Genomic DNA, 13,730 nt, shown 5'->3' with positions numbered 1-13,730 from the left:
AACCCCTTTAACTTTGTAGAAAGATAAAATGCCAAATTTATCTAGTGAATTAGTGGCGGCTGCTAATGGGGTCACTGGGTCTGAATAAAGTCATCTGCAAAAAGGTTTATTGTATGTGTCATTAGGCCCACCTCCAAGTCTCTAATATTTGGGTTGCATGACGAATGAAAAGATCAGAGGTGATAAGGGGCATCCTTGTCTTGTGCCATTTAATATAGTAAATAGTTTAGATGGTAGCACATTAATCAGCACCGTAGCTAAAGGGGAAGAATATAGGTGTTTGATAGCATAAAAGTTAGGGCGCTCAAACCCAAATCTCTGCAATGTTTGGAGCAGATATGCCCAGTAAACCCTGTCAAACACCTTCTCCGCATTCGAAAGATAAAAGTAGAGAAAGTGTCCGACGTCCTGTGGCCATTTCCAGCAGGTCTAGCAATTGTCTTGTCCCATCTGAAGCTTGGCGGCTTTTAGTAAAGCCCACCTGATAATCTTTTATCAAACTGGGTATCAAGAGAAACAAGCTTTCTTTTATATCTGAATTTAACAAGGAGATAGGGTAAAAAAATTTTGGGGTGTTTGGCTTTTTACCTGGCTTGGGGAGGGCTATTATTATGGCTTTTAAGTTTTCCTCGGGGAACGTGCCTCTAGTCATTGCTAAATTGAAAATGTTGTGCATATATGGGAGTAGAACTGGGCCAAAAGATTTGATATACTCATTAGAAAGTCCATCAGGGCCTGGGAAGCAGAAGTTATTTCTTGTTCAGATATTGGCATGTTGAGAGATTGTAGTTGTTCTTGTGATAACCTAGAGAGATTTAGCCCGTTAAGCAAATCATTTATCATTGTTTGATAGGGTTGTAGAGAAATGTCAAGCTTTAAATTATAAAGATTTCCACTTAAGACATTTTTCAGGTGAGCAGGCAAATTAACCCCTTGCCTGACTCCGTCGTCAGGCATGCATTTGGGAGAAAAAATTTTAATTTGTCTTTGACGCATGACATGCCACGCGCGAGAGTGGCTCCGGCTTCATTGAAATCAATGGGGGAGAGGGCTTGAAATATAAGCCCTTCTCTGAAAATCATCCCAAACGTGTGTTAAAAATAAAAAAAATATATTTACTCACCTTTCTGCCACCACTGGGGCTCGGCGCAACCTTCCGCTTGGCTCCACGGCTATGTGTTGATGATCTTTCAGCTGGCAGGGATTTAAAATCCCTGCTTCCTGAAAGCGCTGAGTCTGATTGGCTGAGTGTTCAGCTAATCACAGGCAGCACTCAGCCATTCATTGAATGACAGCTGAACGCTGCGTGTGATTGGTCACAGCGCTCAGCCAATCACAGGCAGCGCTCAGCCATTCATGAATTCAGTGGTGGCACTGTGCAGGACTTCCCTGCAACATGGCGTTAGCCGGACTTGGGCTCTTCTAAGCCACTTTAGCAGACACCTGATGCTGATACAGACTCTGATGACTTAGCGGTAAGGATGAGAGATCCTGATAGTCCATCCCTTAGCGCCTCCATAGGAGTTAGCTCTTGAAGCAGCATGCAAACTCTCACTGGCTATAGTACTGAGTCAGAAGCTGAGGAACCAATGGGACCACCAGTGCTTAAAAGAGTCACCTGGTGATAAAGAGGACTCCTGTTTGCTTGAACTCTTTTCCAGAGACATTATTGTTTTCCCCATTAAGTCCAAAAAGGACAAAAAAGTTAAATATTTCCCTATGCATAATTTGAAAAATATTTGCATGTTCTAAAAATTGATTGCATTACTGCTTTAATGCACAATAACATTAATATGTTTAAGTAATGTGCAGGGGGGTAATGAAAGTCTTAAAGTAAAGTTGCTTGCACTATGAGGAATGTTTGAGTGGCTTGTATGGAAAAGCATTCGGAGGTTTTATCTGCATGTCCCCATCTAATCCACTTTACCTGTGTGCCAGTGCCTGACTGTTATCTTGTCTGTCACAGGGGATACAGCCTCATTATCATTTTTTCTCAACTTGGTTGGAGGTATTGACTTTTAGCTACCCCGCCCTTCATGTAGTTTTTCCGGAAACCGATGTTTATTCCACTTATTCTTCCTGTGTTCTTTAAACCTGTCAGTTGCCCTCTTCTATTTTTTTTAAACTACAGTGATGTATTTTCTCTTTTTCAGCATTATTTGGTCTTTGGGGAGAAGAGTTATAAAAGTGCCCCATAGCAATGCTAGTGCATATTGGGTTCTGTCCAACCTAGCAGTGAATTCCAGTGGTTATGGCCATACCACTTTTCATACACGCTGTCATGCAATAATGCTTTGCAAAGAATGTGATGTCTTAGGTAGTCTATGTACACCGAGATAGGTAAACTCTGAGTAGTAATCAGAGGGGAAGTAAGTGTTCAGGTTATGCCTTGCACACTCCATGACTAGACAGAGAGTTCTCTTAATGATTTTTGGGTAGCACAATGAGACTGAACTACTCCGGAGCTAAACTCTGTTTTGAAGAGGCGCTGGGGTTGGCTTGTTCTAAGTAGGAGGGACTGTAGTAGCCTGGAATTAATGGGGCCCCTCCATAATGTGTGAATGCATTTGTCTTGTGCGTATGTGTTGTCAGTGTCTTCTATGTTGTATGAATATGATGTGTATTGCATAGCTGCAGCACTGAATGGGTTAACGGTCTGGTATGTGAGATGTCTGCAAAATGTATCTTGTTGTTTGTCATGTGATTGTGCTATGTATATTTTGTGTAAATCATATTTTTATGATTTAATATGTTTTATACCTGTGTGTATGTTTCTGTGTTTTTCTTCTATACGACTTTTCTATGTTATATATATATATATATATATATATATATATATATATATATATATATATATATATATATATATATATATATATATATATATATATATATATATAAATAATGTGTGTGTGTGTCCTGGACTGTAGTTTGCTTTTCTTTTGTTTGATATATATTATAGGAGGGACTTTTTGCTATATGTATGGGTTTTATGAAATAGATATAATCTACCCCTAACGTATGATTTATGGTGCCCTGCGGCTCTTGTTAAACTCCAGTATAATATTGTAGCTTTGTTTCCATAAAAGGTACTGCCATGGAATATAAAGGGTTTGAGCAGTGTGTGAGACTGTGGAGTAAACGGAGGGTAGGTTGTAGGAGAACTAAGATTATCCAAGGCCTAGTAATATTATAGAGTAAGGTTTGGATGACTAGTGAGAGTTTTTTTTCTGAGCTGTAATTGTGGCTTATGAGAGATCCACAAACAATATCATGAAAAAAACAGATGGAATGTGCGCCACAAGGTCTTGTTGTTCCCTTCTGAAGTCACCAATCTCCAATCACCTAAACATAGGGAGAGCTGCAGAGTAAAACGAGGGTTCTCCACAGAGAGCCCCCAAAAAGACAGAGAAACAATAAACTGTTAATGAAAAAAAACTCTGCGCTGCCAGAGATGGTGAGAATAAAGATTTGCCTCTGTTTTATATATGGAATAGTAATCCGACACTTGCTCTGTAGGAGGGGGGTATGTGATGCAGAATCCCCCTCCTTGCAGTGAAGACTCCAAATATTTAAAACCAATCTTCTCACGACCGATTTATAAGAGAAATTCCAATAAGAAATTCCAATTATAAGTCCAATATTGGACTTGAGAAAGGTACCAAGTAGGTGGTACTGAAACGCGTTGTCCGTTTTACACGTGTGTGTTGCACACATACGGTATATGTGTCTTGAGAAGGAAAATAAACCGGAAAGGAATTTCTCTTATAAATCGGTCGTGAGAAGATTGGTTTTAAATATTTGGAGTCTTCACTGCAAGGAGGGGGATTCTGCATCACATACCCCCCTCCTACAGAGCAAGTGTCGGATTACTATTCCATTCATAAAACAGAGGCAAATCTTTATTCTCACCATCTCTGGCAGCGCAGAGTTTTTTTTCATTAACAGTTTATTGTTTCACAACCAATATCATGTTCTGGTACGGGTCTGGTAGTGAGGGTAGTTTTCTTGATTTGAACATTAGCTTTTTTTAACTGTTAAACAGTGAATGCGAGCAATAACATCACATGGTGTACAATTTGGGAGGTGTTTTGGTTTTGGTAGTCTGTGGACACGATCGATGGCTAAGTCTTGTGGTGAGCAATCTGCGGGTAAGGTGTGAATCAGGTTCTGTATGAAGGAGGGTAGTTTCATAGGTAGCACTGATTCTGGGATGCCTCTGAATTTCATATTACTTCTTCGGTTCCTGTCTTCTATATCAGCTATTTTAAATTTTAAGGCCTCAAGTTCCTCTTCTAGTGAATTATGTGCATCCCCTAGTGTGATGTGGGCTGTGGAGTATTCCCCCATTTTCTGTGCCATGTGGTCCACCCTTCCTCCAAAAGCGTTAATGTTAGATGTGTCTGTGGCTATTGCTTTGGCAATGTTCTTTGAAATGAAGCTACACAGTGCTACCATAGCTTCCTTAAAAAAAAACCCAAAAAAACACGAAGCACTTTGGTTGGCAACGGCGATCACATTTAAGGAGTCGTCTGTAGGTGTTAAATTAAGGTGGTTGCTGTTTGAATAGTTAATGTCCACATGGGTCCCATTTAGTGCATTGTTTAGCAAAGCTGTTTGAGGGGGATGCAATAAAAAAGATTGTCCAACAGTAATGCTCACCCTGTCTTGTGTGCAAGGTGTTGGACTGGATGTAAAATGTCCCCGAACTGGGATTTTCTTTCTTGGGTTAATGACGAACCTGAATCCGTAGATCTGTTTTGAAAGTTGTAATTAGGAGAGTCCTCCATGTTGTCCTCTGAAAGAGGCGAATCACTATTGAGACTCGCTGCAGGTGCCACCATCTTTACTTTGAAGGCAGGCCTGGATGGGGCCTGGACTTTTTCCTTCAATAACCTAGAGGCCTCTGTACCACCCCTTCTTCTATGTGACAGGGGAGGATGAGAGTAATCCTCTTAAAGTGCCTACTTTCCTCTGGGAGCTTGTGCAGGCTCTGACAGGGCAGCATCTGTGTATCTGCTGGCTGGGGAATCCCCAGGGGTTCCGGTGGGGAGAAGCACAGAAACCCCAGCACAGAAGTGAGCGGAGGCCTTCACTGGAAAGCCTCCTGAAGCTCCAGTGGGAAGGTGCTCCGTGTGTTCAGAGGACCACGGTAAAGCGCCCCCGGAGACTATGCAGAGGCTCCTGCATAAGACCTCTCTGGAGCCTAGGTTGGACAATGCTTAGAAGCCTCAGCAGAAGGCAGTGAGCTGGGAAAATGGCTTCCCCCTTGCCCGTAGCTCATGTTAGAAGTGGGGCCTCTTCTTCATCTGGTCATGTCAGATAGTCCCCCCATTGAGTGAACTCCACTGGCCGGAGTGAGTTTTGGGAGGCTGGGAAACTATGCTTTGTGATGTTTTTTTCTGAAAGCCTGGATGGAGCTTCTTTAGCATGTGGCCATAACGCTCCAAGCCTGGGACACGCCTCGAACATTTAAGATTTTTTGAAGTGTCATTCATTTGGCCCTCACTGTGATGTTGTGTATTTTTCACATGCAAATTTGCAGTTAAAAATAAACCGTATATAACACATCCTACACTCCACATGTGAACATATTCTAAGTATACTGTAGAGGTTGTAAACTGTAAGACATATAGATGTATATATTGTACAAGACATCAATAGTATGAGATAAACAATGTATGAGTTATCAGCATGCATTTGCATTATAGTACAACTACAGTCATTGTGACATCAGTGCAGAGTCAGAAATGCTACAAAATATGGGAAAAGGGCTGTTTCATCAAACACAAATCTTTTAATATGGGAGCCTCGGCAGTGATCAACTGATTACCCAAGACCTCCAACAAACAGGTGATTGCTGATTTTGCTGGAAAAAGTTGATATAGCCAGCTGCAGGACAATATATATATATATATATATATATATATATATATATATATATATATATAAACACACACACACTCTTTATAAAAAAAAACGACCGTATCACATCTTGTATCCAAGCTAGAGGCGGTACAACAGGGTACTAGAGCCTCCATGCCCACCTGTATCACATATTGTATCCGAGCTAGAGGCAGTACAACAGGGTACTAGAGCCTCCATGCCCACCTGTATCACATATTGTATCCAAGCTAGAGGCAGTACAACAGGGTACTGGAGCCTCCCTTCAATTGTTCAGTTTTCAGCAATAAATTCTCCTTTTGCTCAGATATTGTAATCACTTACTTATATCAATGTTACAATCACATATAGAAAGTTTCATTCTATCTTGACAACTCCTTCTAGATGATGTTTTTTTTCTTCAAAGGGTATATAGCATTTTATACACCCACACACAGTACTGTGCAAAACTTTTAGAAAAATGTGGAAAAAATGCTGCAAAGTAAGAATGATTTTAAAAATAGAAGTGTTAATAGTTTTTTGGTCAATTAACAATGCAAAGTGAATGAACGAAAGAGAATTCTAAATCAAATCTATATTTGGTCTGATAGGTACGCATGCACCCAGTTTTTGAAGGAACTCAGCAGGAAGGTTGTTTCTAAACATCTTGGAGAATTAACCGCAGATCTTCTATGGATGCAGTCTTATTCAAATCCTTCTGTCTCTTCATGTCATCCCAGTCAGATTCCCTTGTTTCTCTTTACGATGAGGATAGTTGTTAATTATATTGGCTGTATCTTTGGGGTCATTGTCCTGCTGCAGAATAAAATTGGAGTCAATCAAATCCTATATATTTTTGAAAAAAATTCTTATTTTGCAGCATTTTTTCCCACATCTGCCTCAAACATTTGCATACTGCTGTATGTATGTATACAAGGTTATTACAAATGATCTTCCGGATTTGAAACTCTCTTAACTCACGTTTATTGACACCTAGATACATAAATTTAATATTAATGGTAACATAAACTCAAAAAGTTTTGTTGCATGATATCAAAAATGTTTTCCACATCAGAGGTATTCAGTGTTATCCCCTTTTGTCACTCGACACACATCAAGTCTGTAGTCAAAGTTCCTGCCATACAAACAATGTAGCGGCATATCACGATTGACTAATGCAATGGCTCCTGTGATGCCACAGATCATACATGGTGGGTGGTAAGGGGGGCATGTAGACTGTAGCACTCCCCTAGAGAAAAATCACAAGGCATAAGGTCCGGGGAACGTGGAGGCCAAGGAAGAAATTCACCATCATCATGACCTGCATGGCCAATCCATCTATTTGGTGGTCACCTATTGAGCTCTCTTCTGACTTCATTTTGAAAATCGGTGGATGGTGGGGGGACGCCATCCTGTTGGAAGATGAAATCTGGGATTTCCTGTGCACGCTGTGACAGAAGCCATATCTGTAGCATCTAGAGATGAGCGAGCCTACTCAGTAAGGCAGTTACTCCAGCGAGCATCGCTCTTCTCGAGTAACTGCTTAGTGATCCAGCAGGCTCGGGTGGGCTGCGGTGGGGGGGGGGGGGGGGGGGGGCAGGGGGAAGCGAAGAGGGAGGAAGAGTGAGAGAGATCTCTCTCTCTTTCCCCCGCTCCACTCCCCCCCCCCCCCCCCCCGCCCTGCAGCCCACCCAAGCCTGCTCGGATCACTAAGCAGTTACTCGAGAAGAATGATGCTCGCTCGAGTAACTGCCTTACCGAGTAGGCTCGCTCATCTCTAGTTGTGTCCAGGTACGAAATCCCTGTGATTGTTTCAGCACAGAAAATCAAGGGGTCATACACTTTCCTACAGGTTATAGTGCAAAACACAATCACCTCATGTGGGGTTTCCCTCTCCCAGATTCTGACATTACAACTGGTAACTGTACCCAAAAGGTGGAAGGCGGCTTCATCACTAAACACTAAAGATTCCAGGAAATCATGTTTTTTTCGTTAGAGTGTGCATACTCTCTAAAGAAGAATGTTGTCTCGCTTTGTCGTCCGGTTTCAGGGCGATAAAAATTGCAATCAGTAGGTATATCACAAATGTTTGCGCAGAATTTTCCATACAGTCGGCTCTGACGGTGGAATTCTGAGGACTTTGTGTGAAACTTGCACAGACGCGCCCTACTGTTTCCACTCTGGTGGACCGCTGGATGATTTTCACCTACCATTTACAAATTGTGTGCCCTCTGGGTGGATCTTCACCAAACTTTGTTCAAAAATAGTTATAAATAATTATAATCTTTATTTGTATAGCGCCAACTTATTCCGCAGCGCTTCGAGGCACATGGGGGATACAAACAATATGAAAATTACAAAAGTTACATGTAGTATTCAATTATTTAGAAACAGAGGGAGTGGGGGTAATAACAGAAGGTACAGGGTAGCGGCGGAGTAAGGCTGGCTTCCCACGGCCGTGATGGGCTCCATCGCGGAATTCCGTGGCGGAGCCCGTCACGGCGCCCCACAGAGACCCCAAAACTTACCTCCGGATCCGGCGTCTTCCGTCCCGCATGACGCTTCGGCGCGCATGCGCAAAAGAGCGTGTGTCGCATCGGCTGCGTCATATGACGCGGCTGGCGGTGGGCAGGGAAGCGGTTTCACGCTATCTTCCGCTGTGCTACAGCGGAAGATAGCGTGACGGACGGCTTCCATTGACTGCAATGGAAGCAGTCCGCACGTACACCCGCAGCAAATAGAGCATGCCGCGGGTGAGGTCGGATGATTTCACGGTGCGCAATTCCGCTATGGAATTCCGCACCGTGAGCATTGAGCTATTAGGCTCAATAGAACCTAATAGCTGCGGGCAACGCGGCAGAAATCCGTCCGTGGGAAGGAGCCCTAAGGGGGAACACAGCAATGCAAAATTACATGTGATATACAGTTTAAAGGACATAAACTGGGTGGGAGTAGTACAGGGGTTCTGGAGCAGGAAGTGTACATGATAGGCAAAAGTTTACAGATTTACAGACTGGTAGACCTGAAAATCAAGGACAGGAAACCTTCTCCTGTCTTCGTTGGCAGCCATTTTGTTCCATACATCGCTAGTGAAGACCATGGCAGAACAAAACCTTTTTGGGCTTAATTTAGCAAAACTAGCAGTAAGGTGGTCCTTGTTGCCCATAGCAACTAATCACAGTGCAGCTTTCATTCTACCTCAGCAGCTTGAGAAATGAGAGCTGTGCTGTGATTGGTTGCTGTGGGCAACAGGGATGGCCTCATCCACTCCCGACTTGACTACTGCAACTCTCTACTCATCGGCCTCCCCCGCACCACACTTGCTCCACTCCAATCCATACTAAATGCGGCAGCTAGGCTCATTTTTCTATCCAGCCATTAGTCAGACGCCTCTGCACTATGCCAGTCGTTGCATTGGCTGCCCATCCACTGCAGCCTCACCCGCAAAGCTCTGCATGGCACCACGCCACCATACAGCGCCTCCCTCTTTTCCGTACAACACCCAGCCCGCTCACTCCGATCAGCTACCACACTCAGACTAAACACCCCTCTAATACGAACCTCACATGTTCGCCTCCAGGACTTCACCAGAGCAGCACCCATCCTCTGGAACGCTCTACCCCAAGGCATCTGGACAATTCCCGATGCACAAAATTTCAGGTGTGCCTTAAAAATGCACCTCTTTAGGGAAGCATACCAAATCTCCTGACCTAGCCCCCCGCCCCTCCCGATGGCTGCCTATCACGTACGACCTCTACGCCAGCACCTCCTTACCACCCCCCACCCCCCGTTTGCTGTCTAATTTTCACATGAAATCCTCTACTGCGTGTGTTCCCGATGCCTCGCTCCCCCCCTTGCGCCTCCTGTGCCACCCCCACCCCATTTGTTTTAAACTGATTGTTTCAAACTATAATTGTATTGTTTTGCATTTATCCCATGCTTGAAAACGCTGTGGAATATGTTGGCGCTATACAAATACAGATTATTATCTTATTGTAAAGACAGTTTAATGAAAATTTTTGAGTTTCTGTTTTAATTAATAACAAATTTATGTATATGTGTTTTATTAAATGTGAGTTATGAGGGTTTCAAATAGAGAAGATCATTTGCAATAACCTTGTATATAGTGTATATAATATGTAACCCTGTATATAGTATATATATATAGCGTTCAGTTGTCCTAACTCCACCTCAGTGAGGGTCGCTGCTTGCTAACAGCGTTTTGTTCTCGCTCATAAAGGTGAATGTCGAGATTCATCCGTATGAAGTATGACAGGCAAGTGCTTGTTATGCTAATACAAAGAAGTCGGGTTATTTGATATATATTTAGCCCACATATAGGCGGATGAAAACTATAGATGAGCTTTTCCTGTACATAAGGCTGATCCGTCTCTCATACTCATGGAATCCTTAATTGTAGCTAAAGGGGAAAATAATGTCTGGTTTAATCCATCACATCTCAGTGTATGTCTTCTAGGGATAGCCATGTGTTCAGCTCCGGCAGCAAGGCAGACATGATGAGAGCAGATTTTGTGTGCGGTTCATCGGAAGTCCAGAACATAAATGGTTATGTGGGAGGGAAAATGACTTCTCTGATGATTAGTTAATGGCATTAAACAATTTCCGAGTCTGAGGGGGGAGGGAGATAGTTTGAAAAATAGATGACTCAAGCTCGACGAAAAATGTTCAAAAGAGCTGCCTGCTGTAGAGTGCATTCACCCGGGCCAGAACATCGGGCATGGTTTTTGCATTGCGAGATGCACAAAAGTCGCACGAAAATATAAACCATTATTTGCAATGGATGTATTTACATGTTCTATTTTTGTGTTAGTCTCGCACGAGATTAGTATATATAAATGTGCGGTGGAACGCACATCGCACAGTACATAGACATGGTGTTGTGTGATGCGAGTCGCGTCTGGGAATGTTGGGGGGGGGGCTTGTTGTCGACCCTTAGTCCGGCTTTACACAGGCGTGCGCAAATTGCAAAAAATAGAACTCATTGATTTCAATGGGTTCATTCACATTCCCTTTTTTTTGCGTGCGCATTTCTTGCCAGCACGATAAAGTAGGATATGCTCTATTTTGTGCATATCTGCACACTAACTCTTCCCCCAAGCAAGTCTATGGGAGGGTGTGCAACTGTGCACACAGTACGCAATGGTATGTATGAAATACTGTGCAAATCTGCAGGGAAAAGAACACATCTGGACCTAGCCTTTTAACCCTTTCCAATCCACTGTCTGACGTCTAAAGACATTATGATTTAAGGCTGTACAGCTCCAATGTTGGAAGACGTCCGTCGGGGTTCTCTTACTGTATATTGCCAGCCTCTCTGCTGTTGGAGCCTATCCAACGTGTCACCTCATGCAGTACTGGCTTTAGCTAGCATATAGTGCTGTTGTATAACAGTAGGAAAAGACTAAGGCCTCATGTCCACGGGCAAAAGAAGAATTAAAATCCTCAGCGGATTTTAACTCTTCTCCTGCCCGCGGATCCGCGTCCCATAGGGATGCATTGACCACCCGTGGGTAGATAAATACCCGCAGATGGTCAATAAAAGTGATTTTTTAAAAAATGGAGCATGAAAAAATCTGGACCATGCTCCATTGTCGTGCGGGTCTCCCGTGGGGACGGCTCCCGCGGGCTTCTATTGAAGCCTATGGAAGCCGTCCAGATCCGCGGGAGACCAAAATAGGAATTTACTCACCCGCTTCGGTTCTTCCCTTCGCCGCGGCGCCATCTTCTCTCCGTCGCGGCCGGATCTTTTTTCTTTGGGCCGGCGCATGTGCGGGGCACGTCACCGACGTGCCGTGCGCATCCGCCGGGCCAAAGAAAGAAGATCCGGCCGCGACGAAGAGAAGATGGCGCCGCGGCGAAAAGAAGATCCGGAACGGGCGAGAGGTGAGTTAATTCTTATTTATTCTCATTTTCAGCGCTCATGTCCGCGGGGCAGGAGGGACCTGCTCCGGATACTCCATGGAGAATCCGGAGCGGGCCTGATTTTCCCCGTGGACATGAGGCCTAAGCCCCCTAGGAAAACCAGAATACAAATTGGATTGGAAAGGGTTAAATCAGGGTGGGGGGTTTGCACGCACATATGAGCATGCCCTGTGTGTGCAAAATAGTAAAGTTAAATGCACCTGTACGCACGCAAATCAACTTCATTCATCGCACAAATATGTGCGCTGAGACATGCGTATTCGTGCTAACGCTAGTCTGAAGGTGGCCTTATAGGCAACTATAAACTATCTAGGTGTGTACGCGTTCTTTGGGCTCCTTCACAAGGGCGTATGTGTAGTTGTGCGCACCTGAGCGCGGCGTTTTTGCAGAATAAAAATTGCTTTTTTTGTGCGTGCAACGGCGAATTTTACTGTACGTTTTGCGCCTGCAAGGCATGTTCATTTGCAAGCGGCAAACAAAGACACACCGATAGAAATGGTGAATTAGTGTCAATGAGTTCCAGGTGTAATATTTTGCCTGCTCGATCATGCAGTGTCTCATGCATCTCCTTGCACATTTGCGTGCCCCATCGACTTCTATGGAGACTTTGGTACGCAAATATGTTGAAAAATAGAACACTTTTTTTTTTTGTTTGACTGAAATGCCTTCGCAAAATCCGGAAATGTGAATGACCCTTTTGAAATCAACTGGTTGTATTCTCTGCGTATTGCGCATGCAGATACGTCCGTCTGAAGCCGCCTCAGAGTATCCCGCTATATACTTTGTTTGCTGTCAGCCATATGCATGTTATATAGACACATATTCCACCCATGTTGATAACCTCATTTTGTCTACAATGCCACCATCACTCGTTTGTCTTTTCACGGGTTGTTATAATGTGGAGGGACAATCTAGATTCAGACATTCCTACAGCAGCGGTTCTGAGCTGAGAGCAGCTTGAGAGTCAGTGATGTCTAAATTATGGAGAGATTCCATTCATTATATACCACAGGGCATATTCGGCCTTAAAACAAATGTCCTGAGAAGTGTCAGTGTTGCCCATAGCAACCAATCCCATTGCAGCTTTCATTTCCACAGAGAAGCGCTGTGATTGGTTGCTATGGGCAGTGCTGGCATCCTTTGTCGGAGCAGTTGTTGTTACGCACTCAGCCTATTATCCCTTTCACTGCCAGGCAACATTTTGTGGCAACGCTTTGCCCTTGAATTAATCATGAATAGCCTCCACATTTTTGTGGTTCACGGCATGTTTTGTCCAGAGTATGACTGGAACACAATGAGGGTTTGAACCTTTTGCATTTTCAGCAATAACATGCTAAATGCTGAAGCTCAATGTTTTGCTTTAAGGGTTGTGTTGGATGAGACCCCGGATACACCGTGTGGTGATAAACAGCACATGCTATGCCCAGAATGAGCCATGCCTCACCCACAGCGTACTTACTGTACTACATTTACTTCACGTACAGCCGCATACAGTATCAGCTATGTACAAGTGCAGGCTTAGAAAAGATGGCTGCCTTCTTCCAAAAACACTGCCACGCCTTTCCTCTCAGATCGGCTCCACTCACTTCAATGAAGCTGAGATGCAATGCCGGACACAATCCATGAGAGAGGGGACGTTTTTGGACCAATGCATAGCGGCCGTACAGGCGTAATGGAGGACATATACGACTATATGTGGGCAAATGTAGTAAGACCTCATGTCCACGGGCACGCACGGATTCCACATGGGAGATCCCACATGGGATCTGCTCGCGCCCGCAGCTGGTGACCCCGCGTACCCGCCCTTGCCCTCATTCTTTAGTAATACGGATGTGTGTGGAAGTGCTGGCCAGCTCACATGTGCAATACGTTTTTTTTTTTAAACTCCTGCTTTCCTGCAGAAT

This window comes from Eleutherodactylus coqui, chromosome 6 (genome assembly GCF_035609145.1).
Source record: "Eleutherodactylus coqui strain aEleCoq1 chromosome 6, aEleCoq1.hap1, whole genome shotgun sequence".
NCBI lineage: Eukaryota > Metazoa > Chordata > Amphibia > Anura > Eleutherodactylidae > Eleutherodactylus > Eleutherodactylus coqui.
This window is presented reverse-complemented; position numbering follows the sequence as displayed.